This window comes from Talpa occidentalis, unplaced genomic scaffold (genome assembly GCF_014898055.3).
Source record: "Talpa occidentalis isolate TD23 unplaced genomic scaffold, MPIMG_talOcc4v2.1 talOcc4.9, whole genome shotgun sequence".
Lineage (NCBI taxonomy): Eukaryota > Metazoa > Chordata > Mammalia > Eulipotyphla > Talpidae > Talpa > Talpa occidentalis.
In genome coordinates, this window is record NW_023605305.1 from 12,020,623 (window position 1) to 12,042,751 (window position 22,129).

The 22,129-nt window shown below is 44.0% G+C and overlaps 1 protein-coding gene across 2 annotated transcripts in view; it reads left to right on the forward strand.

The window, feature by feature from the left end:
• The first annotated feature begins 5,467 nt into the window (after positions 1–5,467).
• CDC42 (cell division cycle 42) overlaps positions 5,468–22,129 on the forward strand; it is a 37,134-nt gene continuing 20,472 nt past the window's right edge. For both annotated transcript variants that reach the window (XM_037501326.2, XM_037501327.2), the window contains exon 1: positions 5,468–5,526. The gene's annotated coding sequence lies outside the window, so the exon portion shown is untranslated. The remainder of the gene's footprint in view (positions 5,527–22,129) is intronic.

Here is a 22,129-nt window from a genome sequence, read left to right on the forward strand (position 1 = left end):
AACTTACTTTTTAGTGGGAGGAGACAGAGTAAGAAAAGTAAAGGGTGAAAATTTTCAAGAGTGATAAGCACTCTAAAGGAAATTAAACTGTGATGTGACAGTGAGTTTGTGGGTGCTGGATGGAAAGGAAGACTTCTTGAAGAGGTGATATGTGAGCAAAGACCTGCAGGGTGAAGAGAGGCAGGCATGTGTAGAGTAGGAGTAAGAGCAGCAAGTGCAAAGGCGCTGAGGTACATACAGTTAGGTCTGAGGAACAATAAAGAAAGCAGCATGGTTGGAGCCCAGAGGATGAGTGCACAGATCCAGAGGGGGTGAGAAATATGGACAAAAGCCAGGAGAAGTCATTTTTTTTTTTTGAAAAGCACTCAGAGCATTTAATGAACCTTCCTCCAAGTGGCTTCAAGCTGCCAGGACACAGGCCCCTCCCACACCCTTAATCTTCTCCTCAGCTCTTCTACTGAAGAATTTGGCCTTGAGGATCACAGGCTGCTTTGGAAGCATTCCCTTCCCCAGAACTTTGTAGTAGCCCGCTCGCACCACATCAATGATGGGAGCAGCTCTGGTCTTATTTTTGGCAGCATTTACCTGAGTCTGCTCAGTGACCAAGGTCCACATTTTATCATGGTTGACAGTTGGGCAGAAGCTCTGATTCCTCTTTAAGTGGTAGTAGGGGCATGACTGGACACTGAGCAGGTTTCCTGATCCAGCAGACCGGGTAAAGGAAGAGTCAGAGTCCTCAGTGGTTTTGCAGGTTTTTATTGAGATTACCAGGTACACGGCAGGCAGGGGCGCTGGGGGACCTGTAGGCTGGCAGGCCTCCCAGCCCCCAGCAGGTCTTCACTCTGGGCTCTTGGGCCTTCTCTCACATTCTCTCTGCTCTTCCTATGGCTCTGCTTCTCTCTTGGCTTCTGCTGGCGTCCCCGTGACGCTGCTCTCAAAAGTCCAGTCTCAGCCCAGGTGAATCCCATCTACCTATGCCCACACCCTATTCCAGGCATGCATTCAGGACCGCAAGGATCCATCATCTATCCTGATGGCGGGAGGGCAGAAAAGCCTGACATTTTTCCTTACCCTACAGTGGTAATGCCTCATACCAACTTTCCCCAAGTAACCTGGGTGATATTTGTCAAAGTTGATCCTGTGATGACGCAGGCCACCAGCATTACCTCGGCCTCCAGGGTGCTTCTAGTGCTTTCTGATACAGCCGTGGCAGTGGCTCACGGCTCACATGGCCCTGAAGTTTCTGGGTCTTCCTCAGTCTGGATGGCCTGTTGGCGGCGCAGACGAAAGAGCCCAGGATAAGTCATTTAAGGGATTAAGTAGAGAGCACATTTTTGTCTCTGAGGTGCCTAGCACATAACAGATACTCATTGACATTTGAATATTGATTATAACAGGGCTTGCCATTTGGCCCCGGAGAATGTTCTTAGATCATTTCAAGTTCAAGTTTCATTGTTATGCTAAGTATACATGGTAGGGTTCCTCCTTCATGGGGATGGAGTTGTTCAGTTACTTCTAGACTTTTCTCTCCTCTACCTAGTCTCATTCATCCTTCTTCAATGACCCAGATTATCTCCACCAGATATGTAAGAGAGATGGAGGCAAGCCTGGGCCAGTTAGAGAAGAGTCAAGTAGGAAACAGGTTTGGTTAGTTTCTCTCCTTTCACTTGTCTCCAAGAAGGATCCAGGTACTTGGAGAAGTGTCACGCTGTGGCACAAAGTGTGGAAGGGGACTGAGCAGCAGAAGGGGCTGTGTGTGTGTGTTTGGGGGGGTCCCTCAATCAGAGATGGTGGAATAAATATAACTGCAGTAGTCATCACCCCTTATGGTGAGGCAGGGCCAGACCCGGAGAACATATGAAGTCCTAGCAGCTGAATGGGGCTTCTAGCTTCTCTTTCCCTGGGTCATGACCAGGGAAAGAGTCTTAGTGATAGGAATTTTGGCAACAACATCACATTTAGTAATAACAGTCAGACTGTATTTGAGTTTTATTTAGTCATTTCTAACTTTTTATGAAATACTATATTTGAGAAAAAACACAGGAACCAAACGTACAGAATAACAAGAATTATAAAGCAAATACTCAAGTCATCACCACCCAGGTCATGAAATAGATTGTAACCGAGACTGTCCTCTGGCAATGCCCCATCCCCTCCAGATCACAACCTCTTTCAGAGACAGCCAGTGACCAGATTTTTGGCCTTATCCAATCAGTTGAAGGCTTGAATAGAATGAAAACACTGACCCTTCCTTAAGTAAGGGAGAAATTTTCCTGGATTTGCATTTTGCTGAATCTCGAGCCTGTTGGTCTTTGTACTACAACTAAAACAGCAGCTTTTCTGGTTCTCAGGCCTCAAGACTTGGGGTGGAACTACACCAACAGCTTGCCAACACACTCTGTAGATCTTGGGACTTAAGGAGATAATTTTAGAAAGTCAGGTGGGTGCCAGGTCCCAGAGGAGAACCTAGAATGTCTGGTTAAAGGACTTTGAATTTTATTTTGAAGACAAGAAAATACTAAGGGTTCCTGCTCTGGGAAATGACTTAAGAGCTGAGGACTGGGAAGATGAAGACTGTGAGGCACAAAATGAACTAAAAGAGACTTTTAAAGGAAGCCTCTAGAAATTGGATACTAATTTTGTGGGTGCAGGATCTGTGATGTAGACAAGGTTGGGAGCCCTTGAATGTAAAGGGTGCAGAGTCAAATGCACATACAGGAAGTACAGGACCTGGAGCAGGTGGACACTGGAAGACAATTTCAGTGGTGCTGATGGGACTTCTGAGTATGTGGAAATTTGGAAATTGGGGTGGAAAGAGTAGAGATTTGGGTCAGCTACAGAAAGGGTGGTGGCAAGGACAGACAGGGACAGACGTGGGAGACAGGGATGTCAGAATAGTTCATGGAATCTTGCAGTTGTGACAACAATCTTTTTATCCTGGCTCAAGTGGTATAGAGAATTTATTGACTAAAGTGACTGAAAATTGTTTACTTTTTAAAAGTTGGATTTTGTTTAATTTTTTTTAAGTGAAAACTGAAACAAGACTGGATTCAAGGACTCAAAAAAATGTGAACAGAACTTGTTTCTCTGTCTCCACCTCTCAGTTCTGTTTTTCCCCTCTGTCTTGGTCTCATATTAGGCAATCTCTCTCCTTCCAGAGGGAAGATGGCTACTGCAAAGCCATGATTTCATCCTTCCCTCAGCAGATAGATATATTCAATCAGACAGCTCTAACCAAAGCCCCAGAATTGAATCTCATTGATTTTCATTGGGTCACGTGCCCGCTACTGAAATGCATTGGTAAGAGCGCTCTAAAATGTTCTGATTGATGATGATCATGTATCTATCTTTGCAACTGGGGTAGAGTCACCATCTCTAGAACCACAGGGATTGAGAATTGGGGAAGAAGCTGCTCCAGGAGAAAAGGAAGTGCTGTTACCAGAAGGAGGATGAATGGACACTGGGCTGGTAACCGCAGAGGATGAAGAGCTGGAGAACTGCAGGTTGCCCCTCTTGTTAAAATGAGGCAGCTGGCCTTTGGGATAATGGAGATGGGGCACTAGCAAGCCGGGGTCTGGGCCAATAGCAAAAGGAGAGGTAGATTGGGGCCAACTAATAATGCTACTGCCTTTTGGGGCCGTGAAAAGGTGGGGGAGGGTCCTTCTGACAAAAACCTGACACCATCATAGATAAAGTGTTAACTAACTCCTTGTCCTCAGAATAAAGGCAGGAAAAGTCAAGTATTTGGGTAACACCCCATCAAGATACTGCTGTTGATGGAAAGGGCAGACATTGTCTGGGGACATTCTTGATTTTGTGAGACAGGATGAAGGAAAGGTCACTGCTAACTAGGCCTGCAAAGAGAGAAAACATAACCAATTTCCCCTTACATTTAAGAAACCAACATTAAACAACAGTCAAAAGCAGGTTAAATTCCAACCGTAGGAGATTTATCAGGTAAATATTGTAATGCCCACATCATAGAATGCAGTCTTTAAAAATGATGCTTTATTTGACATAGGAAGATGTTCACAATGTAATTTTCAGAGAGAAAGGCAGATAAACAAATACGTATTTTTCTGACAAATATATATATGTATATCTACAAAGTTATGAACCAAAGTGTTAATTGTTGGTATCATAAGGGTAGGAGTATAGCTGCAGCTTATGACCTCCTATCTCTAGAATAAACTTCTTGGGTAGGGCCTCCCTGGTGGCTCAAGGGATTAAGCACAGCACAGTGAAGCTATCTGCAGCCTCTGCAGCACCAGTTCGATTCCCGGTCAGGGAGCTACCAACATGGAGCAGCAGATCTCTCCTGTCTCTCCTGCTGGTCCCCTCAGCAGTGTGTTTCAGTCAGTCTGCCTGTTCTGTTCCCCACTCTGTCTCTGGTGAATCCTCTCACCCCCTGCACTTCTGGCCTGTACCCCAGTTCTTGTATGCATAAATAAATAAATTAAAAAAAACCCCAAAACCTTTTGAGTTGTGGTGAATTAGAACCAGCCTCTGGGTCCAAGTCCCTGCCCTGCAACTGTGCCACTGGTGGGCTTGGTGACCTTGAGCAAGTCCCTTAACACTTCTAAACCTAGTTGAGACATCAATAAATGTGGGTAAGAGTTCTTAACTCATAGAATGAGTGTATTACTTTAGCCCCATGCCTACAGTATAGTAAACACTCAGAACAGAAGTTGTTCTCCTTGTATAATTTCAAATTCCAAAAGAAAATGATTATTAAATCAGACATATTAGAAATGTGTCTTGGTGAAATAGCTGTGGTAGTTTCAAAAAAATGAACTATGAAGATGGTTATTTTCCTCTAACCCTGCAAACCATCTGACGACAAGACAATGAAGGTTCTTATTCTCCTGAAGCTTGGCCATTAGCACGGAAAACATTGATGACCAGGTACTGTGAGGAAAGGGTGATCAGGAAGGCCGTGACTTTGTGGGCTGAAAGTCAACCGAAGGTCTGGTGCAGAAAAGAGTAGAGGAAACAGGACGTGCAAGGGCTTGCGGTGTGGAGGAAGTCTCTAAGTCAAAAGAAGGCCCGTGGGGCTGGAGCATAGGTAGAGAGAAGCAGGGCACAGGCCTGGGGAGTCAGGAGGCCATGCACTTGCAGTGAGATCTTGGGCAAGTCACTGTTTCTCTTTGAGAAATTTCTGTAAAATAGGAATGATAATACTCTGCTTCATAAGGTTGCAAGGATCAAAGGAAATATTAATGGACGCGCTCTGCAAACACCTGTTCAGAATGTTACAAATACCACCTTTGGAAAAGGAGTCGCCAAGCTCAGTCTCGAACCAGCGAGACGCACAGGTGGGCGCTTGCGCGACAGGCGGGCGGAGCTGGGCCTAGGGAGGCTGCAGGCCCCGCCTCTCGTCGCCCCGCCTCTCCTCGCCTCCTGGCCCCGCCCACTTCCGCGGGTACCCAACCGCGCGCCCTGCGTGCTGACGTCAGGCGCGTGCCCCTGTCCGGCAGCCGAGGAGACCCCGCGCAGTGCTGCCAACGCCCCGGCGGAGAAGCTGAGGTGAGTGCGGGGCCCGAGGCTCCCCGCGGGAGCGGTTCCCCCGCCGTCCCGTCCCCGCCGCGCCGCCCCCCGCCTCTCCCTGTCCGCGAGGACCCCCGGCCTGTGGGGCTCCGGGGCGCCTGGGAGCGCGAGGCGCGGGGGAGTGCCGGCTCGCGCGGCGCCGTCCTGGCTCGCGCGGGTCCGGGCTCTGAGGGGAACCGAGGGCTGGGGTTCTCGGGGTGAGGGCGAGGGGCGCCCGTCGGCCGAGGGGTGCGCGGCCCGGGCGCGGGGTGCCGGTGTGAGGGCGCGGGCGGGGCCGGGCTGTCACCGGGCGGCGGCGGAAGGAAGGGGTCACACCCATCCCGCCGCCGGGACTCCCCTCCCCCCGGCCCGGCCCGGCCCCGCGGGCCCGGGGTGTGCGGGGGGCGGGCGGCGGGCCGGGGCTCCCTGGGCCGCGGGGCGCTCGCGGGCGCCCGCGGCGAGCGGGGTGTGGGGGGCCGGGGCGCCGGGGCTGGGGCTGCCCGTTGCGCTCTGGCTTCGACTTCCTGCTTCGCCCGGCGGCGCCGCGGACATTTTGCGGCGGGCGGGGGAGGGGAGCGGAATCGCGAGCGCGGCGGGGAAGTGGCGGGGGGGGCGGGGGGCCGCGGGGCGGGGGCGGGGGCGCCGGGGGGGGCGGGGGCGACCGCGGCCGCAGACCGCCCCGGGCCCTGCCTGCGACGCGCGGCGCTCTGCGGCTCCGCAGCCCGACGCCGGGCCGGCCGGCCGTGGGGTCTGGCCGCGGCGTCTCCGGTCTCCTTTATTCCTGCCTCGCGCGAGTCCTGCGCCCGTGCCCTTCGCTTCTCCAGCGCGCCCTGCCTGGTCAGCCGAAGCTTCCCTTTCGGGGAGTTACCTAAGCACCTCGCGAAACTGTCGTTCCGCCGCTTGCCTAATTCCTCTTATGAGGGGGAAATTTTCTTTGTTCGCTTGTTTTTTCCTCCCCTTTAAGTCCGAGAGAAATGCAGGGTGGAAGATTACGTCATCGCAATATAAGGGGTGAGAGTTTTAACTCCTACAAGTCAGGGACTCACCAAAATTCAAATCGCGTTTTGCAGCCTGGGTTGGTCACCGGCTGGTCTTACCCTGCCTGCTTTGCAGCGAAAGGTATTCAAGGGTGAGATTTTGGAACCCCAGCCGGCTCAGATGCATCTCGAAGCCGGGAATGTGAAATATCTCAAGATTAGCTTGTGCTGGGGAAGAAACGTAAGACAGCCCCTTTTACAGCCACTCGAGTAAGCAGTAACTTTTAAAGATCCCTTTGTTGCTCGAATGAAGTGAATTTATTAGTGGCAGCATTGCTTTGGTGCAAAAGGACTTCCCCAGACGGTTTGACTTCTTCCATATCACGCTGACTGATGCAGACTGTGGCCTAAATGGACTGATGTGCGTTTTTTGGGGCAAAGGTGTGGTGAAATTCGTTCATTTTTCGCCTAGTCTTTGCTTGCTAGACACTTTACTTTTGTAGTTCATAACAGGTTTTGGATTTTTAACCAACAAAACTTGAGTAACATCTTCGGACTTTTGGGGGGGGGGGTCCACAGTATTTGTTCCTCAGAATGTTAGGTCCATCCTAAATTGTGTGCTCTTCCTTGACTACAGAATACAGTCGCACAGGAAAATGTTAGCGTTCTGAGACGAATGAGATCCAATTGTGTAATGCATCGTTATAAGGCTAGCTCTTGTTGGAGCAGGTACTTTCCTATTGTTTCTCATTTGTAGAGAGAACAGATTTCTTGTTAAGAAACACTTTAAAAGCAGTAGGTCGGTTTAAATCAGCTTTTTGTAGTGTGTAGGTGTAGATGATTGGATAGGTGTGGAACTTGGCTCTTCTGAAGTACATTTGTTTGCCATAATGTGGTATCTTTGTTCAAGAAATAAAAATGTAATACTTAGCTGCTACCTTACTTCTTGAGTCTTGTATCTTTAGAAGCTTATATACCACTTGCATTTTTTACTTTTACAATACAGCAGAAGAGTTAGAATTTACCAGTTTTAGACTGAGACAAGGAGATAAGATGCTGGTAATTAACTCACCATTAAAAAATGAGCTCTTTTTCAGTAATCTCTTAAAGATCTGAAAGGTATCATAGCCTCCTAAAATGTTTTCATATAATCAGCATCTGTGTTCAGTTAAACTTAATTTTTTTTGGAATCTAAGTCAGGGCATAAAGGAAACGTGAGATTCTTAAAGCTTATCAAGCATTCTGTAACTTAAGGTTTGCTATCATTTATTAGGATTCTTTTTCTTGTAATTTTATAGTCTATTAAAAACCATTTCTGCTTATTTTCAAAATGGCTACACCAATAAAATGTTTTGATCCAAGAGCTGTCACATTTGGATAACTTCGAAGTACAGTTTACATTGCTCCTGGGATATTAGTGACAGGCATTTTTGGAAGTAAATGTCAAATTGTGCATTTATTTATAGGTGCATTTTAAAAATTTTATTTTTTTATTATTTTATTATTAAAAGATTTATTTATTTTTGCATACAAGAGCTGGGTACAGGCCAGAGATGCAGGGGGTGAGAGGATTCACCAGAGACAGAGCAGGGAGCAGAACAGGCCGACTGACTGAAATACACTGCTGAGGGGAGCAGCAGGCGAGACAGGAGAGGTCTGCCTCACCATGTGGGATTCTCTCTGGCTGGCCGGGAATCGAACCCACGCTGCAGAGGCTGTGGACAGCTTCACAGCGCTGTGCTCAACGCTCTGCGCCACTGGGGAGGCCCCCCATAGGTACATTTTATTTTATTTTAAAAAATTTATTTATGGATACAAGAGCTGGGGTACAGGCCAAAGGTGTGGGGTGAGAGGATTAAGTGGGGAACACAACAGGCAGAGTGACTGAAATACACTGCTGAGGGGATCAGTGGGTGAGTCAAGAGAGATCTGCTGCGCCATGTGGGTCAGCTCCCTGGCCCCAGATTGAACTTGTGGTGTAGTGGCTGCGGATAGCTTCATAAATTGTGTCTTAATCCCCTGCGCCACCAGGGAGGCCCCTCTATAGGTACATTTTAAATGCATTTCTTTGTTTTAGGTTTTGTCTTTTTCTGAGAGGATAAGGAACATGTAGTGAGGAGTGGAGGTAATTATTTTAACTTATGTCCTATAAATGGATCTGTATATCCTACATTAAAAGACTCTTCTAGGCTTTTGTGTTGATTCCTTATTTAGCGTTCTTTTTCAAGCATATTAGTTTCCCCCTCTAGAATGTACGTGCCATGAGGGCAGGGTTTTAATTGGCATGGTCACCCATCTGTGGCACCTAGAATAGTGCTGAACACATAGTGGGTATCAAGACAAGTTTGTCAGATGGATAATTTGATGATGTCTGAGCGTTAACACTTTCTGCATTTTCCCTAGACCCACGGTGGACTGTTTCCTGGACTCCTTTTCAGTCTGTCTAGTCAGCGGTATCCTTACTTGCGCTCACTGAGATGATGAGCACTGGTCTAGTCCTGCTCGACCTTGTCCCTCTGTTTGGTCCCGTGTCTTCTGCCGCTGTACCGTTTGGACAGTTTACACTCCTTAGAGAGCCTTGTCTGATGACCAGTTCTTAATCTCCTAGAAATTATTCAGACCTTAATGTTTGTATTCTCTACTTCTTTGTTTGCAAATAGCAACTTATTTTTGCTCCTTCTTCCTCAGTGCTCAGCAGTGTCAAATTCCTGGTCATGTTATGCTTTGTTCCTTAACCAGTTTCTACTTTCAGTTCCCCTTCAGCCCAAAATATTTTTGCTAAGGTGGTTTTCTTAACTTGTTCATTTCAGCTGTGTCTGCCACTGCAGCTATTATAAATTCTGAATGTCAACCTCTTTCTCAGCAGTCACCCCTGGGATGTTGTTCTCAAACTGTCAGGTGTTTAACTACCCAAATAGTGTCCCATTAAAAAACTATATTTGACAGAGATTTTTTTCCCTCAAATATTTAGTTATTGTGCTGAAGTTGGGAACAGTTTCTAATAGAGCAAAAAACTGTATATTGTTAGGTTGTGTTATTCACCTGCTTGCATTACGTCACCTGAAGAAAACCTCTGACTTGGGCTTTTTTGCTCACTGTTCTTTTTTTAATGCTTCACACTTTAACACTTGCATCATTTTCTCCAAAAGTAAGTCATTTCAATTTGCCATTTTAGTTTCGCCTCTGCTGTTTTCTTGACAGATATACTTTATTATAATTATTAAAAGTGTGGACTCTGGAACCAGACTGCCTGGGTTCAAATCCTGCCATTTATTACCTACGTGTAGCCTAAGTAATGTCTTTGCGACTCAGGTTTAGCTTCTGTAAAATATGTCTAGCAGTAATCCCTATTGCACACTGTTATAGAATCAAAACTATTATCCACGTGAAATATTTAAGATTTATGGGCACATAGTAAGTGCTCTGTAGTTGTTTGCTCTTGTTATTATAACTCTGTTAGGTTCCTACCTTTGAGAAGCTACCTGTTTTCCCCAGACATCAATATTTTAATAACCATCCTTTCTTGATTATTCTTGTGTGACCATAAAAATTATTAAATGAGGTGGTGCTTTAAGTTTTTATTAAATGAGGTGGTGCTTTAAGTTTTTATTCATTATCTTAACTGGTATCATAGAAACAAAGAGTGTGAAGTCTTAAGTATGCTTTGTTGTGGTCTATAGACCAGCAATATAAGCATTATCTTGGAGCTCAATAGAAATTTAAGGCTTCATCGAAGTACTGCTGATTCAGAAACTGTGTTTTTAACAAGATTCCCCACATGATTTTTATGCACATTAAAATTTGAGCACCTTTAGGACTGCTAGAATGACTGGTAGGTATCTTAACAGTGTTGAGTGCTTTATTTTTATTTATCCCTCTACTGAAGTATAACCTGGTTTCTTGTGGGTAGTGTACCAGAATTTATTGCAGGGATCGTAATCTGAAGGTGAATGTGAAGCTTATTTGACTTCTAAAGGAATTAAAATTTGCTTGTTGTGTACAGTCACCTCATGTGTGTGCTTATGATCAGGAACTAATGTGCTGTTGAAAGTTATAATGTGTCAGGCCTCCCTGGTGGCACAAGGGGTTAAGTCTCAGCACTGTGACTTTATGGGCATGTCATAGGAGTTCAAGCCCCCTGCCAGGTTGCTAACCCACAAGGCACAGCTGACCTCTCTTGTCTGGCTCTGGCCCCCTGCTCCCCTCAGCAGTGTGTTTCAGTACATCTGCCTGTTGTGCTTCCCATTCTGTCTCTGGTGAATCCTCCATGGCATTCTCCCCACCCCCCAGCTCTTCTATCCATAAATAAGTTAAATCTTAAAAAAAAATTATGTGCCATTACCTACTTAGTACTAATGAAATAATGTTAATTTCTAGTTACCATTTGAATGTATGACATTTTATTGAATACTAATTGTTATGAGGAACATAACAGGATTATTCATGTAATTGTTGACTATGAAAACAAGTGAAATGCAGTTGGCATTTAGCTGGTCAAATGTAAAAAATGTTTTTTAGGGGGCCTCGTTGGTGGCCTCGCAGTTAAGTCTCAGTGCTATCATCTTTATTGCCTGAGTTCCATCACCCGCCCGGGAGCTAACCCATCCGGTGCAGCAGACCTCTCCTCTTTTGCTTGCTGCTCCCCTCAGCAGTGTATTTCAGTCAATCTGCCTGTTCTGCTCCCCACTCTGTCTCTGGTGAATCCTCTCACCCCTTCTCCCCCTGCTTATACCCTGGTTTTTCTATGCATAAATAAATCTTTAAAAAAAAGTTATTTGCTCCTCCCCCCAAATACATCATATCTCTGATCTCAAGGAGAAATGTTAATAACTAAAATCTAGTCTTAGCTCTCATCCTGGAAAAAAAAAAAAGTTGCGTTTTCAAGGGCCTAGATTGAATTTTTCTCCAATGAATTTTTCTCTAATTGAATTTTCTCTTAAACTGTTTGGTGTAGGAGAAACTCACCAGCACTCTCCCCTGGTATGCTGGAGGGCAGTGTTTCCTAATCTTTTTCAGATTAAGGCAAACAGAATATTTGTATGCCACACTGGAGTAAATGCATGAGGCTCCTGTTGACTGCCTGGAGGTGCAGCTTTCCAAAATACGGTGTATTTATTATATTTGTTTGTTTGTTTTGTTTATACATGCACTGGGTACAGTCAGAAGCGCGGGAGGGTGAGAGAATTCACCAGAGCCAGAGCGGGGAGCAGAGCAGGCAGAAGGACTGAAGTACACTGCTGAGGGGAGCAGCGGGTGGCAGGAGAGGTCTGCGCACCATGTGGGATCCTCCTCCGGTGGCCGGGGAGCAGCCGGGGATCGAACCGGCGCCGCAGAGGCCGCGGGCAGCTTCGCAACCCAGCGCTCAACCGCTGCGCCGGTGTATTGTATATAATTTCCATAGGTAGAAATCTGTGCTTTGATAGTGTTGCTCTTGGTTTGAAAGTGTTCCTGAGATGGTAGATTGGTTTTCATTACATAGTTACTTTTCTTTTCCTTTCTTGATCCATTTATTTGTGCATATAAGAACTGGGATACAGGCCAGAGGTGTGGGGGGTGAGAGGATTCACCAGAGACAAAGTGGGGAACAGAACAGGCAGACCAACCGAAACACACTGCTGAGGGGAGCAGCGGGTGAGTCAGGAGAGGTCTGTTGTGCCAGGTGGGTAGCTCCCCGCCCGGGGATCGAATTGATGCTGCAGTGGCTTCGGATAGCTTCACAGGCTGCGTCCCAACCCCTTGGGCCACCAGTCTTGTTTATTTTCAGTCTTTGCAGCTTGGTTTTTGTTTTGCTTGATCTTTTTTTAGTGGATACAGCTGTATTGTTACTGCTGAGATATCTGCAGCAGCTCTACTGGACGTTCACTATGGTGCAAATGTTATAGTATCTCTTATTACTTAAGATTATTTCCTCACGTGTACAGATGAATGCTTCTGTAGAAATTCACCCCATTAACAACAGATTTTGCATCAAAATTGGTAGACTGCTTTGATTCAGAATCTTGGGAGTCTTTTTCTTTTAAAAAAAATGACTTGTGCTTTGTAAGAGGCAAGGTGAGAATTTGAATAGTTACCTCTATCTACCTCATTTGATACAACTAAGAAGGTTGACACCTCACCTGGTAACCTTTCAAAGAATGGTGTTCAGTTTGCCATTCATTTTAGAATTGTCTGTAATAATAGTGACTTAATTTTTTTTTGATTTATTTTATTTATTTATACAAGTACTGGGTACAGTCAGAAGTGTGGGAGGGTGAGAGAATTCACCAGTCATAGCGGAGAGCAGAGCAGGCTGACTGACGAAGTACAGTGCTGAGCGGAGCAGCAGGCGGCATGTGGGACCCTCACCCGGTGGCCGGGGATGGAACCGATGCTGCAGAGGCTGTGGGCAGCTTCGCAACCCAGTGCTCAACTGCTGCGCCACCGGGGAGGCCCTAGTGACTTAATTTTTTGCTGCAAATGTATGCTTGTATGTAGGATTTTGGATACAGGCTGGCACATGATTTCGTGCTTGATAGACTGAGGACCAGATTACTGGTACTGATTCTGAAAAGGCTGTTCTTTTGCATGTTTTCTTACAAGAACATTAGCAGATTTCTTCAAACTTCTGTATCTGGTACACCTGTTCTCTGATTTCCCAAGCCAAAATTTTTCCTCCAAATTTGCTACCTCCTTAAATAAATCCATTCTCCACCCTCAAACTGTTAAATTATTTATCTGTTTCCTTGCCACTACCCTAGTGTAAGAACTTCATGTAAGGCTTAGATTATTAAAATAGTTTCTTAAATGAGTTCCTTCAGTTTTTTCCTTAAATGAATTCCTTTGTTTGTTTACCTTTGACAGTCTGCTTTGGAATATAGGTACAAGATTACCAAGATTCTGAATCAAAGCTGTGAATCAAAGTTCTGATGTTCACGAATAAGAGAGAAGTGATAGCCTCCTACTCCCTACCCAGGGTAAAAGAAAAGACCTCTGCCTAGCTTTCATTGTCTATATAATTTGGACCTAATCTAGGTTTGTTTTTTCTTTTTTCTGCTTCCTCTTTGCAGAGTGGCACTATTTGTATACTTTCTCCTGATATTCCATCTAACTAGAGGTTTAGTCTCATGTTCTTCTAGACCACTTCTGTATTTATTACTCTTTTGAAAACCTATGACACTTGCAGTTGTAGTGTAATTTTGTAGGAATCAGACTACTACAGTTGTGTTAGTCTCTTCTGCTTGTAGCCAATAAAATATACCATGTGCGATGTATGTCAAACTGTTTATGGAAGTGTTTGGCACAGAATAAGCATTGTAAATTACTAAAATGTTTTGAGGGCCTTTGAAGGCAGGGTTTCTATCTTACCCAGTGTATTGCTATAATAGGCTGGCTTTTATACTTAATAGAGTTGTTTCTTGGAACAACAGAAGTCTATTGTTCTAGGTCCTAACTTGTGTCCTGAGGCAGTGAAGATTGGGTAAAATCTAGACACTTGAGTCTTGTTTTTTAAGGGACACAAATACTATGTGTGTCCATACAGCTACTGTTAAACTTTTTGCGTTTATTTTTTACACATTAGAACACCAAACGTTAACAGTTTGGAAGTATATATTTTTAATAACATTGAATTACTGTGTTGGTAGTTCTTATAACTATATGGATGGCATTTCATCGTATAGTGTAGTGTTACTTAATTTTTCTGTTGTATTTACTGTTTTAATGTTACAGCATTCTATTGTTCTTTTTTTAAAGATTAATTTTATTTATTTATGCATACAAGAGCTGGGGTGTAGGCCAGAGGTGTGGGGATGGTGGTGAGAGGATTCACCAGAGACAGAGTGGGGAGCAGAACAGGCAGATCTACTGAAATATACTGCTGAGGGGAGCAGCAGGCAAGACAGGAGAGCTGTACTGCGCCTTGTGGGCCAGCTCCCTGGCCCAGGATTTAACTCATTCCACAGTGGAGCTTAATAGTGCTGAGACTTTAACCCCTGTGCCACCATGGAGGCCCCTGTTTTGTGTCTTAAATTTCAGATCCTCCTGCTACAAACTACATTTAGTTAAACTGTTCTTTGAGTTCAGAGTGAAGTTACAGAAAGGAGTGATCATGGAACAATAAATATTCATGTCAAGTAGAAGCACATTTTTCTGCATTTTATAACGTTGAGATGTTTCCACTTACCAGTGATTCTGATTATTTATCAGAGGACCATTTTGGTTTTTGCAAGTTTTAATTGGGGATAAGAGTAAGTTGCCATATTAGGTGTTTACTCTGTGCCAGGTGATATATTACTTGCTTTATGTACATTACCTCATTTTCTTTATAGCACTTTTATGAGTTAGATGTTATTGTGTAGATGAGGATCACGCACATTGGAATAGAGCTAAGATTGGAACCTACATTTGTTTGTTTTAAAATATCCCCTTTTGGGCCTCCCTGGTGGCGCAGCGATTGAGCGCTGGGTTGTGAAGCTGCCCGCAGCCTCTGCAGCGCTGCTTTGATCCACGGCTGCTCCCCGGCCACCGGAGGAGGGTCCCACAAGGCGGAGGAGGGTCCCACAAGGCGCGCAGACCTCTCCTGCCGCCTGCTGCTCCCCTCAGCAGTGTACTTCGGTCCCTCTGCCTTCTCTGCTCCCCGCTCTGGCTCTGGTGAATTCTCTCACCCTCCCACGCTTCTGACTGTACCCAGTGCTTGTATAAATAAATAAATAAATAAATTTTTTTTTTTTTAAAAAGAGTAAGCACAACCACATGTGAATAAACTTAGAATGGCTAAATACTCACTTGTTATTCATTATTCAGTGAGTACCTGTGTGCCCAATATCCAGCTGTTTTCTGGGAATACGGCAGAGTCCCAGTCTTTAAGGGGCACTCATCTTTTTTTAAATTTGTCTACTGTTATATAACAAGTAAGCAAGATAATTACACATTATTACCACACTATAAAGAAGGTAAACAGGGTATTATGATAGATGTAAGGAAGGGATGGGGTGGGATGCTTAAGGAGAATTTTCTGAGAAGATTTGAACTCTGAGTTCTGAAGGATGAGCAGAGGGGAGAGTACTCTTGACTAGTATAAAGATCTGGAGGCAGGACAGGGCCTGGCATATTTGCTTTTTGTTTATTTTTGTTTTCTTCTTGAGGCCTGGCATATTTGGAGAATATAGAGAGACCATGTAGCTATAGCATGGAGAGTGAGGGGAGAGGACTATGGAAGATGAGATTTGAGAGCTAAGAAGTGTCTTGTCCTGGGAGGTCAGAGAATGGGAGCAGTTTCTGATAGCTGCAATAGTTTGGGAAGATGTGTAAGATATGGTGGGATTTGGAGTGGTAAGTTTGGATAGAAATAGGAAGAGTTGCAAGGCCAAAATGTCCAAGATGTTTGGGGAGATGTGAGTAAAGGCACAGACTTTGCCCATTGTCCAATAGTTTGGGGCATATTTCAGTTGACTAGCTGGGTTGAGTATAATGCATAGAAACGTGGTTGAGCAATTTTAGTCCTGTTTTCCCCCATGTTATCTGGCCCTCAGAGCTGTGGCCAATTCAGATTTGAGATTTGCTCTTTGGGGGCCTCCCTGGTGGTGCAGGCAGTTCAGCGCAGCACTGTGAAGCTGTCCGCAGCCTCTGCAGTGCCGGTTCGACCCCTGGCGGCCACGGAGCAACCCACATGGTGCGGCAGACCTCACCTGTCTCGCCCGCTGCTCCCCTCAGTGTATTTTGGTCATCTGCCTGTTTTGTTCCCCACTCTGTTTCTGGTGAATCCTCTCAACCCTCCTGCGCCTCTGACCTGTACCTCAGTTCTTGTATAAATAAAATAAATCTTTAAAAAAAAAAAGCTCTTTGTCATTTTATGAGCTGGGAGATCTGTGCATGTTTAACATCTCCTTGCACTTTCTTAATATTTCGTTACCCTTATTAAGAAAATGGGGAAAATGCGTATACGAGCATTAGTGTTGGTAATGTTACAAAGAATGTGTGTTTGTGGTGGAGAATGGTGCTTTTTTGTTTCTTTATATATTCTAGGATTGTTGACTCAAGAGTTCATTAACTTTGTTCCAGTCTTTGTGGGTAGGGCTATGTTTAGGTGCTTAAGGCTTTGTTGAATGAGTGAATGTATCTACAAGTGTTTAATATTTGGAGGGAAAATCTTACTGTAATCTCCATTCTCCTGTAATCAAATACTTTATTATTTATTATTGCTTACTTCACATTATGACTTACACATTATTGCTCATTCTTCAACTTTCTAAATTACTTTGAAAGCTAGAAACTTAAAATTTACATAGCTCATTTAAATACTGATAGGATTAATTTTCAAAAAAATCTCAGATACAGTATAAAATGATAACTAACACACCCTGGAGGAATTGGAGTTTGCTTTTAATGAGTGTATAATGTTTGCCATTCAACACTTTGCATATGTTAATTTAATTGGCAATTGGAGATAGTAGTTTTGCAATCATTTTGTTGGAGAGAGATTCATGGAGACTTGTAGCACTGTGTATTTGTCAAAAACCCAAAGATACTTTTATTTGGGTTTGAAAAGTATATTTAGGGGAAAGGGCATAAATGATATTGTTTCCAGCAATCAAAAGATGTAAGTAGGGGCCTCCTGGTGGTGCAAGGGGTTGAGTTGCAACCTATGAGGCTTGCCACAGCCACTGCAACACAGGTTCGATCCCTGGCCAGGGAGCTACCCACATGGCGCAGCAGACCTCTCCTGACTCGCCCACTGCTCCCCTCAGCAGTGTATTTCAGTTGATTTTCCTGTTCTGTTCCTTGCTTTGTCTCTGGTGAATCCTCTTACCCCCCACAACTCTGTCCTGTACCCCAGTTCTTGTGTATTTATAAATATATAAATAAATCTTTAAAAAAAAAAAAAGGATGTAGTAAGTAGTATTGCTTATATTTCTGCCTGAATCTACTTCTCTGATTTTTATTTTTTTATTTTTTTTGGTAACTATCTACCAGTTTTGCACATATTTGCCAATCTCACATCAGAAGCCAACAGGGAAAAAGCAATAAGGACTCTCAGACAGACATATACCATGGAGACCTTGTCCTTTAAACCTTTCTATAATGATTACTTAACCGCTATAGGAGAACACAATATAAGAATAGAGAATAAAATTAGGTTTTTTTTTTAAAAATTAAAACAATGTATTAACTTTACTAAAAGCAAAACAAATTAATAATACAAACATTCTTATTTGCTCACTGAGGAACCACCTTGCTTACCACCTTCGTTGATGCTAGACGCTTGCCTTCACTAATTTCTCCCTATAAGAACAGATATAGGTGGAACATAAGCAGATTAAAACAACCACTTGACTCTTACAGAAGTTGTATTGGTTGGACCGAGAGTGAAAAGGTGGGAAAATTCTTGAAAATTATTTCAGGAGCACTTTCTATAGAAAAAAATTGGGTAATGAGTCAAATATTTAACACCATATGTTTTTTTTTTTTTTTTTTTTATAGAGGCATGTTTTTATATATTTATTTGTTTGTTTGTTCGTTCGTTTTGTTTATACATGCACTGGGTACAGTCAGAAGCGCGGGAGGGTGAGAGAATTCACCAGAGCCAGAGCGGGGAGCAGAGCAGGCAGAAGGACCGAGGTACACTGCTGAGGGGAGCAGCGGGCGGCAGGAGAGGTCTGCGCGCCATGTGGGACCCTCCTCCGGTGGCCGGGGAGCAGCCGGGGATCGAACCGGCGCCGCAGAGGTCGCCGGCAGCTTTGCAACCCAGCGCTCAACCGCTGCGCCACCGGGGAGGCCCACACCATATGTTCTTATCTAACCTTTGCTCAAATCTAAGAAACTAGCTGCTGTATTACTTAGAGCACTTAAAATCACAACAGAAGGATTATTTCTCAAAGTGCTTAGTCAACAGACAGGATCTGTGATTTTATTTTACTCTTTATAAAATAATCTGTTAGCCTGGCATTTTATGGATGCTGGCAGAAAATATAAGACTCCTGGGTCAGAAACAAAATAATGGTGTTACTGAAGGCACAAGCAGCAGTAGGAGTTCAAGTATAGTGTGTTACTTCCCCTTGGTCCTAAGATAGAAGCAGTGAGTTTGTTTCTCAGCTGAGAACACTAAGCTTGGGGAACTCACTATTTAATAGCAAGCAGGAAGCAAGCTTGCTCTTTCAGAGGGGGAGACATTACTGTATCCTTCAAAATTGTTTGCTGCAAACACAACCCTATGTCATAACCAGGTTAGAGTGGTTAGGGCCTTGCATTCTTAGCATACCCAAGATGTGTAGGAACACAGGAGAACTAGAGGGAACTGTCTCTTGCAACTCAGGCTTGTCTGCTCTTTACTTGTTGAAAGGTTGTTTAGGTTTTTTTTGTAGAAAATTCCATTTTAACTTATTTTTCAAATCAGAATGAATACATTTATTATTAAAAACTGAGCAAATTGCTGATTTTTAAAAATTCTCATTAGGGCGAGCAGCTGAGTAGAAGCTGTATGGGTTTCACCTTTTGAAGAATGCCAGTGTTTTCTGAGGTTATTTCCTATTTACTGAGAGATTCAGAAAACAAATTATTAAGTTCAAAAGAGCTACCTTTATGTGGCTTGTTTTGTACTTGCCTGTAATCTGAAGAGTTGGGAGAGAATGTCAGGAAGCCTGGGCAGTGACTGTCTGACTCGGGACATCTTCTCACTGAAGCCTCATTACCTGCAAATGATGAGGTTGAACTAGCTCACTGAGAATTCCAATTAAAAAATTGTTTTCTCATTCTTTATTTTGGCTCTTTTAAGTGATATTGGGTGAACTCATGATTAAGTTCTCTTAAATTTTGTTTGACACTAAAAATTTACTTCAGGGTTTAAAAACATTCCCCTTAACAATAAGTAAGTCATTTAATCAGTAAGTCATTTAATCTTCTCTCTAAGCCTTGGAACTGGGACTTTAAGTAAAACCTACAGAGAAACTAGTCTTATAACAGGCAAAATGATATAAACAAGAGTTAAGGTCCTACTGCATATTTCTGGCTACAAAGACATCACTAGTCTTCTAAGTAAAGACTCCAAAGACATCTAATACGTCTAATAAAAAATTGTATTCGTTTTCCTGCCCACTTATTCCAGTTCAGGGTGGTGGGTGGCTGGAGCCTCTCATGACTCTCTGGGCACAGCTGGGAAGCATTCTCGACAGGGTACCCTTTCAACTTGGTACGCTCACACATATACCGACACTTACTCTGAGTGGGACAATTTACACACACTAGTGAACCTGCCTTGCACATCTTTGGGATGTAGATGGAAACTGGAGGAGCTAGAGAAAACCCACAGACATGGAGACAGTGTGCAAACTCCACAGAGACTGTGGCCTCCACTGGGAATTAGCTTATTCCCTCATCAACTTTAGTGTTCTAGGACCTGTTGTATTGTTTGTTTTGGGAGAGAAAGGGATTTGTGGTGGAAGTGAAATGAAGCTTCAACCCTGCAATCACTTGATCTTTCTGGTGAACAGTCCCATCCTGAGCCTATCTAGGGACACCTAGATAGGGGTCTTACTAACGTAAACTCTGGTGTGATTGGAAGGAACAGTTATGAGTAACAAAAGGCACACATGGGTCATTTAGAAAATAACGATGGGTCTTAGGGTCTCTGTGCCTGGACCATAGATACTTATTTTTACCACGGTGAATTACCAAAAAATTGACTTAGCTTTTATTCATGTTGTTTACTGTTAATATTTGACATAGCTTTATAAGGAATATAATAATCTGAACATATACATATTTTTGCAAAACATTTATTAGCAAACACTCAATTTTAAATCTTTTTGTATGCTGTTTGTGCCTTGTACCTAGAGAGAACCATGGGACGATAGGGCATCTGTAGTTGGGAACCTTCCCTCCCTTCCTTCCTACAAATCCTTGTCCCAAGGGTTGTCTGGTGGAATTTCGTTGGCAGCTAGCTAATAATAACAACACTAATAGGAGGGGTTGCATAACTTCTTTAAATTTTTTTTTAAAGATTTATTTATGCATACAAGAGCTGGGGTACATGCCAGAGATGTGGGGGAAGGGGGTGTATGAGAGGATTCACCAGAGACAGAGTGGGGAGCAGAACAGGCAGACTGACTGAAATACACTGCTAAGGGGAGCAGCGGGTGAGACAGGAGAGGTCTGTTGTGCCATGAGAGGTCTGTTGTGCATGCAGGAGCTGGGGTACAGGCCAGAGATGCGGGGGGAGGGGGGTATGAGAGGATTCACTGGAGATAGAGTGGGGAACAGAACAGGCAGACTGAAATACACTGCTGAGGGGAGCAGCGGGCGAGACAGGAGAGGTCTGTTGCACCATGTGGGTTGCTCCCTGCCCGGGGATCGAACTCGTGCTGCAGCGGCTGCAGATTGCTTCACAGTGCGGTGCTTAACCCCTTGCGCCACCAGGGAGGCCCACTTCTTTAAATTTGGAGTTCAAGCACCCCAGAAAACTAAAGGGACTTTAGCTTTGATAGTCTCAAAAGGTGATGGGATCCGTAAAACGTTTTTGAATCTAGAAGATAGGGGTTTTGGTGTGGCAGTCTGATTAGAGCGATGGGTATTGAGAAGGAATGTATAAGGTATGACTGACTTCACAATTTATTTTTCTTAAGATGGACAGAATCATATTTTATATTTTAAGTTGCCCAGCCCCAGTTCTAAGTTCTAGTACAAGTGAACATCATTATTAAAGAGGGAATAGTATATAGTTATTGGTACAAAATAACTTTTTCATCCACTCTGCAGAGCAAAATGGTAATTGGTACTATATAGCCTCTGCTGCCATAGTGAGTTGACATTATTTTTAAAGATTTATTGATTCATAAAAGAACTTGGGTATAGGTTGGAGATGTTGGAGGTGTGTGTGTGTGAGAGGATTCACCAGAGACAGAATGGGGAGCCTCTGCAGCGCTGGTTTGACCCCTGGCTGCAGGGCGAGGTTCCCACATGGTGCGCAGACCTCTCCTGCCGCACCCGCTGCTCCCCTCACCAGTGTATTTCATCAGTCTGCCTGTTCTGTTCCCCGCTGTGGCTCTGGTGAATTCTCTCACCATCCCGCGCTTTGACTGTACCCAGTGCTTGTATAAATGAATAAATCTTTAAGAAACCTAAGAAATGGAAGATTTGTGTGTATATGGAAAGGGGAAGAGCAAACACTCTTACTAATTCTCTTCTTGCTTCCCTTCTCCCCAGATAAAATTCTGTACTGTTTTGTAGAGTGAAAAAATAGGAAATGAACTTAACTCCTGTTTTTTGCTTCCTCTTCTGCTTTCCTCTTCCCAATGCTGGCACCTGTTCTAGGTGTATATGTGCCACTTCATATGCAGTAATCCTGTCTGTTTTTTTATTAATGTCACTTCTCAGGAGAGAGGTTGTATAGTATACTGTTTTAGAGCAGGGACTGAGAGTGACACTGCTTGGGTTAAAATTCTAGTTTAACCAATCACTGATTTAGTAATCTTGGCATACTTCACTGAGCCTCACTGTACCTGTAAAATGGGGTGGGTGGATGAAAAATGTGAAATATATGTAATATGTTTACAACAGTGTGTGGCATATAGTAAGTGCTATGTGTTTGCTATCATAATTATTACAGTATTTGAGAACACTTTTAAGTTGAGCCAGTAATCACCTGAAGTGTTTTG